Raw genomic sequence first — 18,220 nt, forward strand, 5'->3', positions numbered from 1 at the left:
TCACATGGCTTACAGGCGTCGTCAATCATTGTTTAATATCGTAACTGTCAACGTTCCTTTTCAACAGTTGGACACATGAGTTGGTTAGGTACGTAATAGTTCTGTCAGATGGGAACATATACGGTCTTTACGGTTACGGCATTAAGAACTGGCCGTAAGTTAGACACATCCTTAAGCTCTTGGAGCTGCCAGACGGTATCCGTGAAGGCATTTTGCCGATGATGTCCACGTTGATAAACACATCTGCGAACGTTGAATGTAATGTAGTGAAGTCGCGTTATTTTCTGACTGAAGGTACACGAAAACAACGGTTAGTTGGTATTTTGAATTAAATGTGCAAAATCCTGCTTATGGCGCTTGGTGACGAGGCTTGGGCAGTTTCGATGGAATGCCGTAGACTGTCTTGCGGGAACGCCGTTGCCCTTCTATATCAGTTTTGTCGCAAAGGCCGTATTGCTGACCGTCTGGCAACAACAACAACAACAACAAATAAATCATGACTATGACCTGGGGTGATTCACCGCTTGAGAACAGTACAAGATGTTACCCCATTACACGCGAAACATGAGATGTGATATATGAAAATGAACTTATGTGCAAGTACAACTCTTGAACTCCCCTCCACTGGCTGCGCAGCTCTACGTCACACATAAGGAATAAAGAAACACATGAAAGAAGCGTCAATGGTCCTTGAAATGCAGGGGAGGACCCTACAGCGTCTGGAGCAAACTGGTAGCCAAGAGGAACTCCAAGAACCTCGACGGTGTTGGACATGGCTCTGACGTGGGCCAAGAATTGCAGCCAGGTTGATCGTCTGTCGGCTAGCACCACTCAGCTGAGCAGAGAGTTGCCGCCTCTGCGTTTCGTAGAGCTTACATTCTATTAGGACGTGCTCCCCGTCTGGCAAGAAGTTAATGACAGTATGCACTTACAGCCGTCACCGTTAAGGCCGTATGTGCGCCCATCTGACAGGGGTGTGACGTGCATGGGGCATGTATTTTCAAATAGGCAAAAAATGGCGTCAGAAATCGCTGCGCAGATTGACATTCACATGCCGTGTCATTTTTGAGTGTTGGAAAAGATACGGCATCAGAGAAGGAAGAGAACTGTGTTAGGACACGGACTGGAGCTGGTTGTTTGAACTTGTTTCCAGATGTGCTTTTTTTTTCTTCTTCTTTTTTTTTTTGAATCGCGGGGCTCGCGCCAACGTGTCAGAGAATGCTCTGTATGCTATACAATCAAGCTTTGACGGATTAAATAAGTTGTTTGGTTAAATGAGCTATTTTCTTATCGTGCATTTTGTGGCATATGTTGCCGTACATTTTGTGCATTTCTCCTTCTCATTGCTGCCGATTGCGAAGGCTTCACATATACCTTTGGTGCCGAAACCCGGGAGTGGATGTAAGATACCCAACGTTGAAGCTACCATGGATCGGCAAAAGGTGAAGCGTACAGTTCTGCGAGGCAGGTGCACGAAAGTTATGAAACGTTACGTGAAAGCTTTTCTCGATGCTGACAATGCCACACCTGAGGGCTTGACCGAATGGATCGAACGTCTGACCTTGAGAAGCCAGGATCTCATGTAGGCAAACACAGATTTGGAACGACTCCTACCTATGGACAGCTTTGAAAAGGACTTTACTACGATATCTGAACACGATGAAGAGGGAGTGAAAGTGCTTTCACTATAGAAGTACCGAATACGCCGCCCTACCAAGGTGCAGGATGCAGATTCATTGCCCGCAGGACAACCAGACACAGTGACAGCTGATCAACCTGTTAGTCGGAACCCAACAAGAAGTGGGGTCAAGTTACGGAAGCTCGAACTGCAAAATCTCAACGGAGAACTGTGCCAGAGCCGTCCTGGGGAACGGTTTCAAGATGCGGTGCACAAGAATACGACGCTGTCCAGAGTGGAGAAGTTTCACAATTTGCGGACGTCACTGATCGGTCCAGCGGCCGCTGCCATCACGGGACTTCACGCTACAGAGGCCTGCTACTACGATGACCTCAAGGTCCCCGGGAACAGGTGCGGCGACGCGAAAAGGATTGAAAGGGAGCATTCGGTGATGCTGGGTCACCTGCCACCTAGTAAGTCGCCCAATGACAGTAGAGGACTAAGGCGGTTTTATGACCACGTTTAGGCGCATATGCGCGGCTTGGAGGCGTTAGGAGTTAAGTCTGTCTCTTACTCTGCAATGATGGCCGACATACTGCCCGGATCATTGCTGCCAGAAACAGCACTGGACTATCGTCGCAACAGGATGACATATGGAAAGCCGTGAGAACAGCGGAGTTGCTCTGAAATCAGATCAACAAAGCCAGCGGAAGAGAGACTATGCAGATGCCCATCGGACACCAACACTGACATCACTGGTTCACTCGGCGGTAGCTACACAGAAAGGATGTTACTTCTGCGGCTCTTCATCCCACGGTACCGAGCGGTGCACCGCGAACATAGATCTCGCACAGAAGAAGGATAAACTGAAAGCAGAACGACGATGCTTCAGGTGCACCATGTCAGGGCATCGATCTTTTATTTTTATTTTTTTTACAATTCCGTTAGTGCCGCTAAGCAACTGTGGCTATGAGCGGCGTGCAGACATGAACAGATGGAGAGAGGACAGCAGGAAGGAGTGGGTGGACAGGGGGGTTAGTATGGGTCCTGGGCCGACATCCTGGGGAACTGTGCAGACATTCGACTGGAAAGTCTTCGGAAAACCCAGGGAAAACGTCAGACAGCACAGCCGGTGACAGGATTCGAATCCGTGTCACCTTCCTGTCTTGGCGTGGAAAGTGGTCATCTTAACCGCTAGGCCACGGGAGTTGGTGGGTCACCGATCTTACGAATGCAGAAGGAAGGTCAGGTGCTCACGTTGCCAAGGAAGGCACGTGAGTTGCATGTGCGACACTGACAGGAACTGTGCGACCACAGAGCCACAATGTACAGAGATTGAAGCGTCACACCCTAGCGCATTGCTCACAAGCGTTACCAATATCGGGTGCAAGACGCGGACTACCACAAGTTTGTCCGAAACAGCGGATCATCAGACGTTCCGTGCCTGGACAGTATCCGAAGATAAATGCATGTACCTCCGTGGAATTTTTGACAGTGGCAGCCAGGGATCCTTCGCCCGAGAAGACGTTGCTAACAGCCTGAACTTGCCTGTCACTACGGAGCTCGAGATCAGCATCAACACCTTTGCGAACACCACCTCTTCTGAGGTGGTGACACGTCATCGGGTACAGTCGAAGCCCCGAAGCCAATTCAGCCCCGAGGAGGACTTGGTGGAAGCAATCGTGATACCAGTCATCAGCGAGGACATCCAGTCCAGCCGACGCCTACTTACGACCAGGAGCTTATAGATTTGACAATGAATGGTCAAGATGTCGCAGACGCGGTGATGTTCCCAACAGTCCCGCACGTAGACGGGATCAGTGTACTGATCGGTTCGGATCAGATGTGGCGGTTTTGTACAGGCGAAATTAAACGATACCATGCAAATGAACTCACTGCCATGAATATTATAAGCTTGGGTGGACGTTCCAGGGTCCAAGTGCCATACGGAAGATGGTTGCCTGACAGACAAGCAGCATGATAAGCGTTCCTCGAGCCGGCATTGGCCATCATCTAGATGCCTGGAAACACTATGACTGACAACATTTTTCGGACCTGGAGAATATCGACTCCCCATTCGGTAACTCTTGTCCACCGTTGCAATATTTTGAATACACTATAACCGTGAAGGAGGGACGGTACGAGGTACGGCAGCAATGGAAGTCCCACAACTATTGCTTTTGCGAGAACTACGGAACTGTACGAACACGACTAGGAAGACTAGTGAACCGCCTACGGAAGGATGAAAGATGTCTTGGAGAATATGATCAAGCGATGCGCAGCTACGTGAAGAACGGCCACGCCGAAGCGGTCCCCGCCACCGAGGGGATCTGCTCCGACCATGTCCATTGTATGCCGCCTCCAGATGTCATCAGGGAAAGCTCAACAACGACAAAGCTTAGAGTAGTATTCGATGCGTCTTCCCACGCTGCAGGACTGGCGTCGATGAACGATTGCTTAGAAACCGGACCGAAATTAAACCCGGACATTCTGGACATTCTGATACGTTTCAGAAGGAAGTCTGTTGCGATGACAGCCGACATACAAAATACCTTCTTGCAAATAGCCGTCAACGAAGAGGATAGAGATGCTTAGCGCTTTCTATGGTTTGAGGCGACTCCGTGGCCGTCGGCGTGAACACCTAACAAGATTCTAGAATGGCGGATGACACGCATACCTTTTGGAGCATCTGCTACCCCATTCCTGGTAGCTCCTACTTTACACCAGCACCTTAAGAACATCAAAGACGACTTAAGGGACACGGCGGGAGTTACACTGCAGTCGTTCTATGTCGACGATCTCGTGGTCGTAGCGGACGACGAGATGGACGACATGCTTTTACGAAGAAGAGAAGCGGATAACACAGGACGCTAAAATGTTACTCACGAAGTGGTCTTTATTTCGTTTCTTCTATTCCGTTTATTCCGTTTCTTCTAACTCCCCTACACTACAGCCGAAACTTGAGAACGACGAAATCAACGACATCTCCGTGGCTTTTACTTCGATGCGAAAGGTGCTTGGTGTTGGGTGGGACATAAACGAGGACTCCTGGCTGTCAACGTGAACAACGTAACAGACTGTATACCTAATGCCGAAAAAACTAGAGCTCTATGATAAACGTTTAAACGTTTGCTTAAGAAGCGCGTTTTGTAACACGTTTCACGGATTAAATGTGTTCTTAAAACACGTTTAAACGTGGTCTGTTAGATATACGTTCAACAGCACGTATACGTATCTAAACGTTTTCCCAGGATACGTTTAAACGTATTCGTTCGCATAAACGTACAGCGGCAGGTATACATATATAAACGTTTTCCTAGGAGACGTTTAATCGTTTTCTTTCCTCCCCAAAACACTACAGCTTACTTTCCTTGAAAGACAGTGCAGGGTATCGTTAAAGTGGCATGTTACTTTGTCCCGCTCATTTGTGACCGTCTTATGTTTAATAAAGACCAGTCACAGCGCAGGGCGCAGTTTATTCCGTTTCTTGGTGGTTAATAAAGCGTTGCCACGACCCCGTTCGCAGCGTACACCGCTCCGCGTGCACTCATGGCATTGGGAATGCTGACACTCCAAAATCGGAGCTTTATCTCATCGACACCGTCCGGCAGAATTACAATTCTGGGTGTTATCCTTTTCTCCATCCCAATTTGTTCATAACGGGAGGTGTGCGGCTCTTTGTGGGAATTTGCGTCAGCGCATCATGCCACAAAAATCGTATTCATCCCTTTTTCCCACTCTGGCGCAAGAATGATATTATTCGGGACACTTATTGGTTCTTAACGCGTAATTGTCAAAAGTTCTGGTTTTAGAGTGCAATAGTGGGAACCAGTGGGAAAGAGTAGGTTACATGCTTCAGGATGAAGTAGTCGCTCAAGGTGACAACCTTCCGCGCCGGTCTTCTCACCAAAATACTACTCGCGGAAAGAAGGTAAATACGGAATTTTTAGCATATAAAATACCCAAAGGTTCAAACGTCATCACCGACATTACGAGCTCGGCATGTTTAAAACTCACACGTCGGTTCATAATGAAATGTACGACGAAAATAAACACTGATAGGGCGGCTTGAAAGCCAAATATGAACTGCAGAAATAAGCTACTTATAAGACAGTGAGAAACTGGCGTAGTTGGTAATTACTGATGGGAACCATGGACGCGCCAGGCATAACGGGGACAACTTCTGTCTCTGTCCCCGTAATGCCTGGCGCGTCCATGTTTCCCATTAAGAAAGATAAGAAGTTGCTTAAATAGCTATCCGCTTCGTATTAACAAGACGTTTAAACGCTTCACCTTGACATAACGTTCAACCGCTTCATTTTAACAAAACGCTTCAACGTTTCGCATTAACTAAAACGTTCAAAAGTTTCACATGGAAACGTTTTTCAGACTATACGTGAATCTAAACGGCGTATAAATCGTTTAAACGGAAACGTTTTAAGCGAAAGTCGGAAAAACGTGACGGATCCCGAGCCCTTGAAAAAACAAAACGAGTGGTGCTCCAAGTATCAACGAGAAAATTCGATCCGCTAGGAGTCTTGAATCCTTTTACAATACGAGCGAAGCTCTTGTTCCAGCCGCTGGGGGGGGGGGGGGTATGTTTAATGCAAAGTAAGGGAAAGGTTAGCCACGGTGTGGGCTAATGCTTTCGAGCAAACAAAAGAAGACACAAACAGCTGGGATACAGAAAATTACGAAAAAATACAGAAGAAACAGCTCCTTCACTAATCGTTGCGCATGGGACGCATCAGAGAATGCCCAGGAGTTTAGATTCCCGAAGGAATCGTGTCAGCGCAGACGTGACTTCAGCGTGCTGAGTAGGGCCAAGTAGCACCGCGAGGGAAAGCTCTCGGTAGCCTAGATGAGCAAGGCGGCGCCGGAGACTCGATCGGTGATCTTCGTACCGCTGGCAGGCAATGAGAATGTGTGGCACATCGGCTTCTACGTTGCACGTTGGGCAAAGAGGTGATGGGTGCCGATTCATCTTAAATAGGAGGAGAGGAGTTTGGGCCACATTCAGCCGCAGCCGATGAAGCAGCGATTCCTCGATGCGCGGGATGCGGCCAGGCACAGCATATGTCATTAAAGGGTCAATGGATTTAAGGAAGGCATTGGTTCGTATAGCTTCTTGCTGAAAGAGCTGTGTGCGGTTGGCAGTAAAGCGGCGGATTTTCAGCTGGCACATAGAGTGCGCAAGGGGAAAGACAGTTGGTTGACTGTGGGTAGAGCAGTAAGGAAGAGAGTAAGCAGTAAACCTTTAGGATATCTGTAGCAGTGAAGTGCACACAGTGAGAGTGCCACGATGTGTGTTTCCTCCGAATTCGACGAATTCCAGCGAATTCGAAGTTCACATATCTAGTGATGCCAGTGAAAAAGCATATGGAGCTGCGGCTTACGAAGATCAGGCAACGGGTACAAAGTCAAATCTTTTTAGCCAGGCACGAGTTGCACCTCTAAAGAAGCTTAACCTCCCTCGTTTGGAACTCCTCACAGCAACGGTCGGAGCTCGAATGGTTCAGTACGCTCGAGGCGTGCTAGTGGATATGATGCATCACATGTGGACGGATTCTACTGTTACACTCTGTTGGATCTCTAGACCAAGTAAAAGATGGAAAGTATTCGCCAAGAATCGTGTGCGGATCGAGATCCAGTCCGCGACTTGCACATCATGTTGGAGTCACTGTCCACGTGCCGAGAACCCTGTCGATTTACTTACACGTGGCTTTTCGGCGAGGAAGCTCATGGCGATCGGTCTGTGGTGGAATGGCCCTAGCTGGCTTTCTGAATCAGGCGACAACTGGCCCCACTGTCCCGAAGTCTGCGGCTCACAAGCAGTTCTCGAGGAGGAACGAACATACTTGGTCAACTTGGTATCTAGAGCAAGACCCTCTGACCTAGATGTACAGATGGCGCTACAGCTGGCCCCCTCAGCGCCAACGAGATCCATGAAGCCGGAAGTTACTGGATGAAATTCACGCAAAGCACATCTTTTGGGAACGAGATCGCAAACGTGCGGTCTTCAGGGAGCAGACATCAACACAGACGCTAAACATCCCATCATTTTGCCTCACAGCCACCGTTTAACACAGTTGCTACCGCTTGGCACTCATAACAGACTTCTACGCAGCGGAGTAAGCAGCATGTTGGTGGACATGCGTCAACGGTTTTGGATTCTACGAGCTCGACAGTTGTTCAAAAGGACTGTACATCGATGACGCCGATGTCTCCATTTTCGCGTAAAGCTGATATTAGCTCCTGTAGCTCCGCTCCCACGTGAACGCGTGTCAAGAAACCGACCCATTTCAAGTAGTGGGCGCGGACTACTCGGGACCAATCTTTATTAACGCGGACAGGAAAACCAACAAGGTCTATATTGCTCCTTGACGTGTGCAGTGGTACTAGCAGTACACCTGGAACTGGTGAGAATTATCAGCTGAATCACTTCTTGCTTTACGGCGCTTTATTGTACGTCGAGGAATTTCACATATCCTTTATTCCGACGATGCGACCACTTTGAAACAAGCTTCCAGGGGGATACCGAACCTACAACAGCCGTTGGCAAACGCCCGAGTACAAGATCACCTATCCGCCAACCGCGTCCAATGGAGGTCTATCGCCGAACGGGCAGCTTGGTGGAACGGTTGGTGGGAACGCTTGATCAGAAGTGTGAAGGCCATTCTCAGGAAGGTGCTCGGTTGTACATCCATCACGTCGGAAGGAATCATCACTTTTCTGGTGGCGACGGAGGCTATAGTCAATTCACGTTCCATCACGTATCAAAACCACTGCGAACCCGACATCGAAGCGTTAACACCCGCACATTTTCTCATCGGGCGTCCACTATGCATTCCATCTACACAATGCACACAGTACTACCTACACACTTCGTCTCTTGCTGCAGTACCATTATGAACCTGTACCAACTCCCCCTATATAGTCCTTTGATTGCACCTACTGGGTAGTTACGATATACAGCCTTCCTGCCGAGTCGCTGTATACCGTAACTACCCATTGGCGTTTGTACCCGTCGCCTTTCTACCCTTTCCCAAAAGCCAAAACTCTCTCCGCGCTGCATCCGCCGCGAAACAAACCATACATGTTTTTCTCAGAACAACCTATTCGTGCATCCTCCGCGATCATGTCGATCCTATGTTTGGGTGTACCGCCCTCAGTGGCTCAGTCGATAACGTGTCCGCCAGCTGATCCCAAGATCGCGGGTTCAAACCCGTCCGAGGACTGATGGCAACTTGGTGGAATGAGTTGGAAGTTGCTCAGACCCGCCGTCTTCCGCGAGGGACCTTAAATGTGGTGTGCCGTGTGTTGAGATTTCGGCGCATGTGAAAGAACCCTCAGGTGGGCAAAAATTATGCCATAGGCCCGACCACTGTGGCGTCGCTCTGATCGCAGTTGTCTCGAGACGGAAAGCCCGGAATTATTATTATTATTATGTTTGGGTGTTTGCTTTCAAGATAAATTGATAATTACCTATAGAACGTGAACATAACGCTCACTGGTAGGAAACACTTCTGAAGAAGTGGATAATAATGTCATGGGCTTGTTTGTATAATATGAAGCCCGGGCAGTTTCGAAGTGTTATCATTCTACTTACTTATCAACTTATCTGTTTCGAAGTGGTGATTGATTCATTAACTGAAAAATAAAAAAATAAATATGGCCATGTGAGACCAGCGCTGCGTCAGAACCTGCACATTGTTTTTGTTTCTTGCAATCGTAACCTTGTGAAGAACCGTACCTATAGCTCGACGACGTCAGGTGAGAAGACTCCACGACGATGATGTAGTTTCGTGACCAAACAACAACAACTTTGTTTTAATAATAATGATTGGGAGAATTTCATAGCCAGGGGCGATACTCTACCCCATTGCGGGAGGTAATTCATCAAATATAATTATGAACAAGAAGGATTTAAAGATACTGTAATACAACACCCCATTGTTCGTGGGCCTCTAATTTTCGCGAATCGCAGGATTCGTGAATTTAAACCGCACGCGAAACGTTCCAGCAAAACTTGGCTGCTGATGTGTTGGTAGCATCTAACCTCTGGTTAAGTGATATGGACTACATACAGGTCAGGTCTCTATTCAAATGTTCTAGGTGGACGGTTCTCTTGAAACGTTCCAATGGGTCAATGGCTCGGTCATCCGAGAAGGGAGCTTTGAGTGAGGTAGTTCCCATACGGGTTAAAAGGAGAAAGTTATTTTGAGTAACGTCATTTCGAGAAGGATAGAGTGAGAGGGGACAATCGAGAACGGTTAGTTTCGGTTACCAGCCGGCAGGGAAACATGACGATGACCCGGAGGCTCACAGCTCGCGATTACTGCAGGAGACTTGAGCATCGCCGACGGCTGATGAATAAGTTTTGGACCAAGTAGTCCGAGAAATACCTTCTGGAACTGTGTTCAGCTCGTCGCTTACCACACCAGCCGAGTTTCCCACACACCAGCCACCACAGCCGGGGAATGCCGTGAAGGCGGGCGACATTGTCAAAATATATTATGCTAGTCGGCTCCGGTTATTTTGGAAGCTCGGACAGGTGGAGAAAACAATCATCGGGTGACACGGTAACGTTCGAGCTTGCGAGGTCAGGCTGTGTAACGGATCGGTTTTGCGACGAACCGGTACAGCTGCTGTACCCTATGAAGAAGGAACTGCGGCGTGGGAGAACGTTGGAAATGGCGCAACATTGGAGGAGGAGGAGAATGATGTTGGGACGCGGGCTGGATTGTTTGCACTTGTTTTCATGGTTCTGTGTGTGATTTTCTTTGTGTGTTTTCTTCTTTTTCTTTTCTGTAATCACGGGCCTATGCGGACGTGTCAGAGAATGTTTTTTGTTACTATCAGAGCTTGGAAGGATTACATATGTTTTTTTGGTTAAACGAGCTATTTTCTTATCGTGCATTTTGTGGCATAGTTTCTCATTCTCATTGCTGCCGATTGCAAAGGCTTCACAGTGAGCTCATCCCGGGCATTCTCCGACGATGGAAAGTAGAGACCTGTGGAGACTCCCCCCCCCCATGTAGCTGACGCAATTAAAAACATAGTATCTTCTCTATGCCCCCCCCCCCCCCTAACGAATACACAATCTATAACACTTCCCGTACGTGCTGTGAGAATTTTATCAGCACACACGATTACACCGGTACTACGACTATACGATCGGTACAGATGACGGCTTCGGGGCAATACGCTATGCAAGTAGGTCATCCTTTCGCACAGCCCTTCAATTTTTCACTTTCCCCTCCTGCATGTAGAACCTCCTTATTGGATGGCTCTCAAATAAGGTACCACAACAACTGCACGTGAGGACCCTGTTGCATCATCTTTTTCACCATAGTGTCGCGGCCCGTCTGCGAACGCTCCCTTATTACTGTTTTCTAAGTGGACAGACACTGTCACGTGCTTTCTCCAACCTGTTCTTTCTCTCGTGCACAGAGACGTATTGTCGTAGCGTATGGGTAACTGAGGAGGATGGGGATATTTGTTTATTTACAAACATTGAAGCTGGGTGACACGCATCACTGGTCTGCTGCTCCATTTCTTCAAAGCGTTTCAATTACACATGAATAAAATAATACACATACAGAACAGACGACACATGCGACACCACAGACATTCTCCCCCCCATCTATACTGAGAAGAGTGGATCCAACGCTCGCTTTCTGCTTGCCACGAAACGCCTCTCGTCAAGATGCCGCATTAATTCATCGAATGCGACTCGATGTGCCTTTTACAGATCAGTGGCGTTGAGAAAAGTGGACTCTCCCAGTTGCTTTCAGCGCGGTGCTTTAGAAGATCTAGAGCACATTCTTCATTGCCCACACTACGAACCTTCCCGAACCGCACTCTCCGGGTCTTTAAATCAGCTGGACTCTCGCCCCCTCTCTCTATCGAAATGGATAGGTCTTTGGCCAAATCTAGCCAAATTCAGCCCTCCAACGCTCTGCGCTCAAAGCTCTTTTGACCTTTTTGGACACCATCGGACATCGATGCTTATTGTGAAGGGGCTCATTATTTCATTCCCCACATTACCATGGGCTCTGGCAGAGCCGTTTTACACAGAGTTTGACCATTAGGAGCATCAGTTGCGTCATGCGACGTCGCGGCTGAACGACCTCCGTCGCCGCGCTCTATTGTTGTCCAGTAGTCAACCGGTCGACAGCGCCATGTTGATGCAAAGCGTTGTTCACAATGTAAGGGGTAAACACGTCCTTCGAGAACCTTTGGTCCTTGAATCCTTTCAGTTTGGTAACAAGGCCTCTACATCACAGGCGCCTGTGAATCATAAACCGGCGATTCTGGGGTCGGATTCACAAAAACGATCGTAAGTAATGATAAAATGCGCCTAGGACGTCGCAGTCTGCGACGCGCGTACGACGGCGTCGTGAGCGGTCGTAAGCGGGATTCACAAAGCTATCGTAGTGGAGAAGGTACCCCTTTTGCCGAGGAAGAGAGAGTTGCTCGTTTCCTGTCACGTACAACTCGAAGAGAAACTGCCAACGGGTATGAGACTACGTTTTCACTATAGTAACAATGACGAAGGTGCGCAGTCGTACCAATAGTCTTTTAAAAATCAATCAATTAATCGTACCAATAATAGTCGTTCCGTTAGAAGAAGTCCTACACGTGCCCTCGGTCTTTCGGTCTTTCGGCCATTATGGATGCCATGCAATCCCAGGCGAAATGCGTTCGACGACCCAGCAGGGATATTCCCAGTATGTTCGCCTCGGGGGAGTGGAGTGTTCTGTACGGGGGGTGGCACTCATATTTGCAGCTTTTCTGGCTTTTTTAGCCTTTCTGGCAGACAATTCGGAGGGGTGTTACAAGGTGTCTTAGGTAGGTGTGGGGATGCTCGGAAAATCCCTGTGACCCGATCTTACGGAGCGCAAAATTGAAGCACTCGTTGAAGGTTATCAAGCAAAAAAGTGCTCCATTGACGCTGCGGGCGATGGTCCCTGAAGGGTCTGTGGCAAGTGCAATGCGTGGGCGGGTATTACGGAGTCTTTGTTTGCAGTATCCAAATCCACCGCTGCCGAGTACGCCGCCATCTTTCCTCGTAAGACCGCTCCGGAGTTCTCGCAGGATTCCGCCGTAAGTTGCGAGGATTTTGCGACGCGCGCCCTTCGTGAATATAGACTTCGTCGTAACATCCTCTTAAGACAGAGTTACGACAGATTCCGTCGTACGTGCTTTTTGTGAATCCGACCCTTGGTAGACTACATTGAGCGCGACAACAGTACCTATGGACCGGCCGCTGGACTGCATCAGACTGTCGCCTACCTGCTCGCAGATAAGCGAATTTCGCTTGGATTCAGGCTTTCTGGCCGGTGCAAGAGCGACGTAAAAAAAGACTCCACCCGTGAAGCGGCAAAAGATGACCAAACTCTTTCTATATATACGGCTCTGAGCATTGGGACAGCATATCGCCCCTGGCGATAAAACTCCCATTCATCGTTAAAAAAAGTTAGTTTGTTATCGGTACACAAGGTACTGTGGCACATGAACTTGAGCCACATCTTCAACTCTCCCTTTTTCGCGGTTGCGTGTGCGTGCAGAGAAGGTGGTGTTCCTCTACATGGACCTAGCGATGATGGAATCTCCCGGCGGGCAGATTTCTATGCAGCGGGCAGATGTTCGTGGCCTCACGCTAGGACGGTGCCGGTAGAACCAAGGGTCGAAACCGGAACTTAACCGTAACCGAAAACCGCAAGAAAACGTTATTTTTTGCCGAACCGAACCCCAAACATTTTTGCTCTTCCCTTAAGCGAACCGGAACTGAACCGAAAAAATATGATGCGGTAACCGGTCCGCCAGATGGTAAAAACGCCTATACCTTCCAACTCGACAGCCGCACATCCCTACATCGCTCGGAATCTTGCCGAATTCATAGAGCGGACAAATTGATGAACCAAGAAGTGTTGAGTCCATGTATCTCCTACAGCCTCACCTCCAAAAGGTTCACAACATACCGTACATTTTTGTAACTCGAGGTGTAAAAAACAAAACAAAAAAACGTGTGCTACACGACAGCTACACTTTGCATTGTTGCCTCAGCTGCTGGCATTAATTCAGCGTCGCAGTGTGAAGGCGACGTAAATTTTCACAAAGTAATAGCCGCTCTAGTGACCATGGGAAAGAGGTTGGCGTGTGGTCCAGACCCAGAGCAGAGAGGAAGGAAACACAGGAGCGGCGCCCTCTTTTCAACGGAGAGCAACGTGTCTGCCTGCGCATGGGACTCTGGGATACGCCTATCTACCACGTGGCCGCTATCTTCTGTCTCTCTCTCTCTTTTTCTTTAGAAATTGGCGATAGCCTTTTGCAATGGAGTTCAATGGTATGCTAGCTGTACGCCATTTCCCAGCACTTTTTGGTGCAGTAAAAGATTATCTGCTGTGAACTGCATGGTTCTTTGTACCTATGAAGTGTAGAGGCAAGGGAGTAGGAGGATGAAAGAAGGAGCAAGCCATCGCCGGAACCTGATATTAATTCTCACTTGTGGTACACTGATAAGCACAGCACACGTAAACTGATTCGAACCTATTAATATCGGTTCAAATCATTATTGGCTGCGCTGAACCTGAACCGACAACCTTGAACCGGAACTTGAACCGAACCCCCCAAAATAACGGTTTCGAGCCCTGGATAGAACTGACTGGTAGGCGCACTCGCGCGCCAGAGCTGATGCACGTCTTGATCATTGTCGTCTGTGGCAGGAGCATGGACGGCATATCGTCTTGCACCTTCATTTTCTTTATTTTCACGTACATTATTCCTGTGTCGTCGCGAATGTGCCGCGGAAGACATTGAAGCATCTTGTGCACCTCTACAAGCACCGTTCACTACTTGCGCCACGATGCCGAATTCAACCCCGTACATGAGATGCCGGATGCGCATGAAGGGGATCCGCGGAACACTAACCTTTGGTTTATCTCGTTCAGGGGCAGCTGGTGAGTCGGCCTCGCGTATCACACGAAGCCGTTGCTGCGGAATAAACGAGGAATCCTGCCAGAGGAGTGCGATGGAAGGACTCGAGAACAAATATGTCGCGAGAACTAGAAATTAGGACTACAAGTCCTAGGCCACACATTGGCACAAAAAGTGCGAGTGTAACGCGTAATCTTGGAGCGCGTAATCCAGCTCGCGTCGCTCAGTAGTCAGCGTGCTTGCCATGTCACGTCGAGACTGGGAGGTACCCGGGTTCGATTCCCGGTGCCGGCTGTGCTGTCTGGGTTTTTTTCCTGGGTTTTCTTGAGACGCGTTCAGACGTATGGCGGCATATATATTTCCCTTAGAAGTCGGCCCAGGACACACATTCCCCAGGGCGTCAGTCGGTGATGTTGTCCACCTCTGTGAAGGCAACAACGGCGAGCCCTCTCGCCGCCACCACAACAACCACCACCTGGAGCGCACAAGAGCTTTCAATCTCGCGGGTCAGAAAACCCGCTCCCCTCGGCGTCCAGTCTGCAATGTCATGCGCCTCGCAAATGCTGAGGCGAGCGCCTTCTTTTTCCTTTCTGTCTTCTTGCAGCGCCGCCCTTCCCGCGTCTCGAGTGGTCGCTCAGCTAGCAGATGATTCTCGGTGGCCAATGAAAAATTCTCTACCTCCTGATTTCACAAGACGCGAGGAGCCGCTGGGTGAGGTCGTCGGCGTTACGCGCCCTTTTGCAAAGCAATATTCTCAGTACATTCGCACTTCCCAAATGAAATATTTTGCGTGACGGTTCCTGAAGGTAGTACGCTCATATGATGCAGAAAAAAGATAAATGTTCCAAGCAGAGCGTCGAACCGAACCGGTATCGAAAACCGGAACTAACCCTTATTTTTAACTGGAACTGAACCGGAACTGAACCGTAATTACAAGCGCCATCTTTGAACTATATCGGAACCGAACAGATCTAAAAACTTCGATTATCGGTTGGGTTGGTTTGGTGTGTGCCGCCTGTTATCTATCCCATTGCCTGGAGGCAACATCCGTTCTATGTGACATAATATTCGAGATCTGGCGGTCCATTCGGTAGCGCGGGACATGCAAGGCCAAGGGTGAAGGCAGTTGTCCTCTCGCCGCCGCTTAGAAAAGAAACATGTTTTGTCATTCCTACCTTCGAAAGTTTGCAGCAGCAGTGCATCGTAACACCATCATATGGAACATTAAAAACGTAGCCGAAGAACCACTATGTTCAATAGGGGTGCACTACACTGCTGCTGCAAGTGTGCCGTGACTCGCATGTCACAGCAGTTTAGTCCTTCCATTTCCAACTTGTAAGTGCACCGGCGCCGACAGCGGCGGCTCCGGTGTAGCGTACATCTAAAGTTTCGATTTTGAGGTACTGGCACAACGTCGGCGCTGCCCGACGTTATGCCAGTCACTCAGAACGCAGACGCAAAGAAGGCGAAAGGAAGCTCACGGAGGTGAATGCATGTTTCGGTGAGTGAAGTCCCTCCAACTATATACAGGGTGTCCACGCTAAGTGTGAACAGATTTTTTTACAAATATATGAATCACTTTTTCCGAGATGAAATCAATTGCAATATAGCATATGCTGAAGGGCACTCCCTAGTGGGGCATTAACAGACTCCTAAGGCAATGTCTTAATTAACTTTCAATAATTAACTTTTTAATTATAAAAGCTACGAAGTTGCTCCAATGAGAACATCTGATCTCTTCGGTCACCAGATACCAAAATTCATGAAGGAACGCCATTTTTTTCTTTATTTGGTTTATTGCGCATCTTCAAAGAAGCGGCTTTCCTTTACCCCCCAGTGTGAGAGAGTGAAAGAGCACAGTGCCGCCTCATGCGTCGAAGATTAGCTTTAACTTGCGGAAACAAAACAAAAACACAAATCTATCGGGTGACTCTATCGCGACTGCCCTTATCTTGGGCTGCATTTTCTGTTTTCTTTTAATCTCTTTCCAGGACGCAAGAGGCGATAGTGTGCTCTTTCATCCTCTCGTATTGGGGTCGAAGGAAAGTCGCGTCTCTAGAGATGCGCAATGAATAAAATAAAGAAAAAATTGGCGTTCCTTCACGATTTTTTTGCGGACGATCTATCGAACGGATTTTTGTTCTGAAAACGGCTTTAGTATCTGGTGACCGAAGAGATCAGATGTTCTCATTGGAGCAACTTCGTAGCTTTTATAATTAAAAAGTTAATTATTGAAAGTTAATTAAGACATTGCCTTAGGAGTCTGTTAATGCCCCCCTAGGGAGTGCCCTTCAGCATATGCTATATTGCAATTGATTTCATCTCGGAAAAAGTGATTGATATATTTTTAAAAATCTGTTCACACTTAGCGTGGACACCCAGTATATGTTAGTGCATCAAACTCGTGACGCCCAAGAAGGCAAGTCTTGAGACTTCAATGGGGCGTTGGAATAGCAATAGGGACTACTTCATTTGCCATATGAAGATGCTACATAAAAAATACGTTATATAATCTAGGCATATCGATTTTTTTTTCGCAATTTAAATCATATCTTGGGGGTGGGGGTTGACGTGGGGATTCGGGAGGTCTGCCTGCCTCGATTGGCTGCACGTTGCCCGGGGAAGGGATGTAAGGGGGTCCTGTTGGCCGAAAAATAAGTAAATGCATAAGAAGCGTAACAGAGATCTTGTATCATTTTATACCCTTTTCACACGGGCAGTCTTAACCGAGGTTATGCCTATCCGCGGTTACAAGAATTAACAGCGGTTAGGAACGAACACGGTTTGCTGCTGCCACACGGGCGGATCACGATCCGGTCGCCAATGAAAAGGAAAACGACGAAGAAGCGGGTTCCATGGTCTTTTTGCTTTTCGACGCTCAGCAATGGTATTACAATCTCCGCTCATCGTCGAAGTAGTTGCCGATACTTTGTTTAGATTATTAATGTTCAACCGCACCTGCTTTCCAGTGTACGGCCCTTCGCCGGTCGGTAACGTTGCAATCAGTTGATCTGCCATCGCGGCGTAAAAAGGGCGCGTTGCGTTTATTCGAACGCAAGGCTGTCAGATTATCCTCCCAAATGCGTACAGGGCTTGCGTTGTTGCGTCAGACCAAATGATACGCTTTTGAGAGGACGTTTCTTCACCAAGCACGCCTGACACAACGGGCACGGCCGTCGCCATTTTCTCGGTTAGCTGCCCTTAACCGAGGTTGCCAAACTCAGTTACCACAAACCGCGGTTTGCGCGCTAACGGTGGTTACGCGGCGCCGTGTGACAGTCGCGAACCGCGGTTACGCGTAACCGTGGTTTCCTTAACCGCGGTTAACACTGCCCGTGTGACAAGGGTATTAGTGGCTACCTGTAATTTTTTAGCATACAACAACCTCGAACCGGCTCCGAATCGGTTTACGGCCTCTGAACCGGTAATCGAACCGATATATGTGAACTCCGGAGCTGAACCGGCACCCAACCTTTATGGCCGAACCCGAATACGAAACAAACCGAAAAACGTTTCGGTTCGACGCTCTGCTGTTCGTCGGGAAACACCGCCCCCGAGAGCACATTCAAAACGCTCACGTCCGACCTGAACCATAAACGGCCGCGCACCCTGTACGCCACGCCGAACGGATCGTTTAGGAAATGTTTCTCAAAATACTTG

At 48.5% G+C, this 18,220-nt stretch overlaps 1 protein-coding gene across 1 annotated transcript in view; it reads left to right on the forward strand.

Annotated features, from left to right (window-relative positions):
- Window positions 1-18,220, forward strand: part of LOC135386026 (atrial natriuretic peptide receptor 1-like) — a 299,570-nt gene that overhangs the window by 151,997 nt on the left and 129,353 nt on the right. The window lies entirely within an intron of this gene.

Source organism: Ornithodoros turicata, chromosome 2 (genome assembly GCF_037126465.1).
Source record: "Ornithodoros turicata isolate Travis chromosome 2, ASM3712646v1, whole genome shotgun sequence".
Taxonomy (NCBI): domain Eukaryota; kingdom Metazoa; phylum Arthropoda; class Arachnida; order Ixodida; family Argasidae; genus Ornithodoros; species Ornithodoros turicata.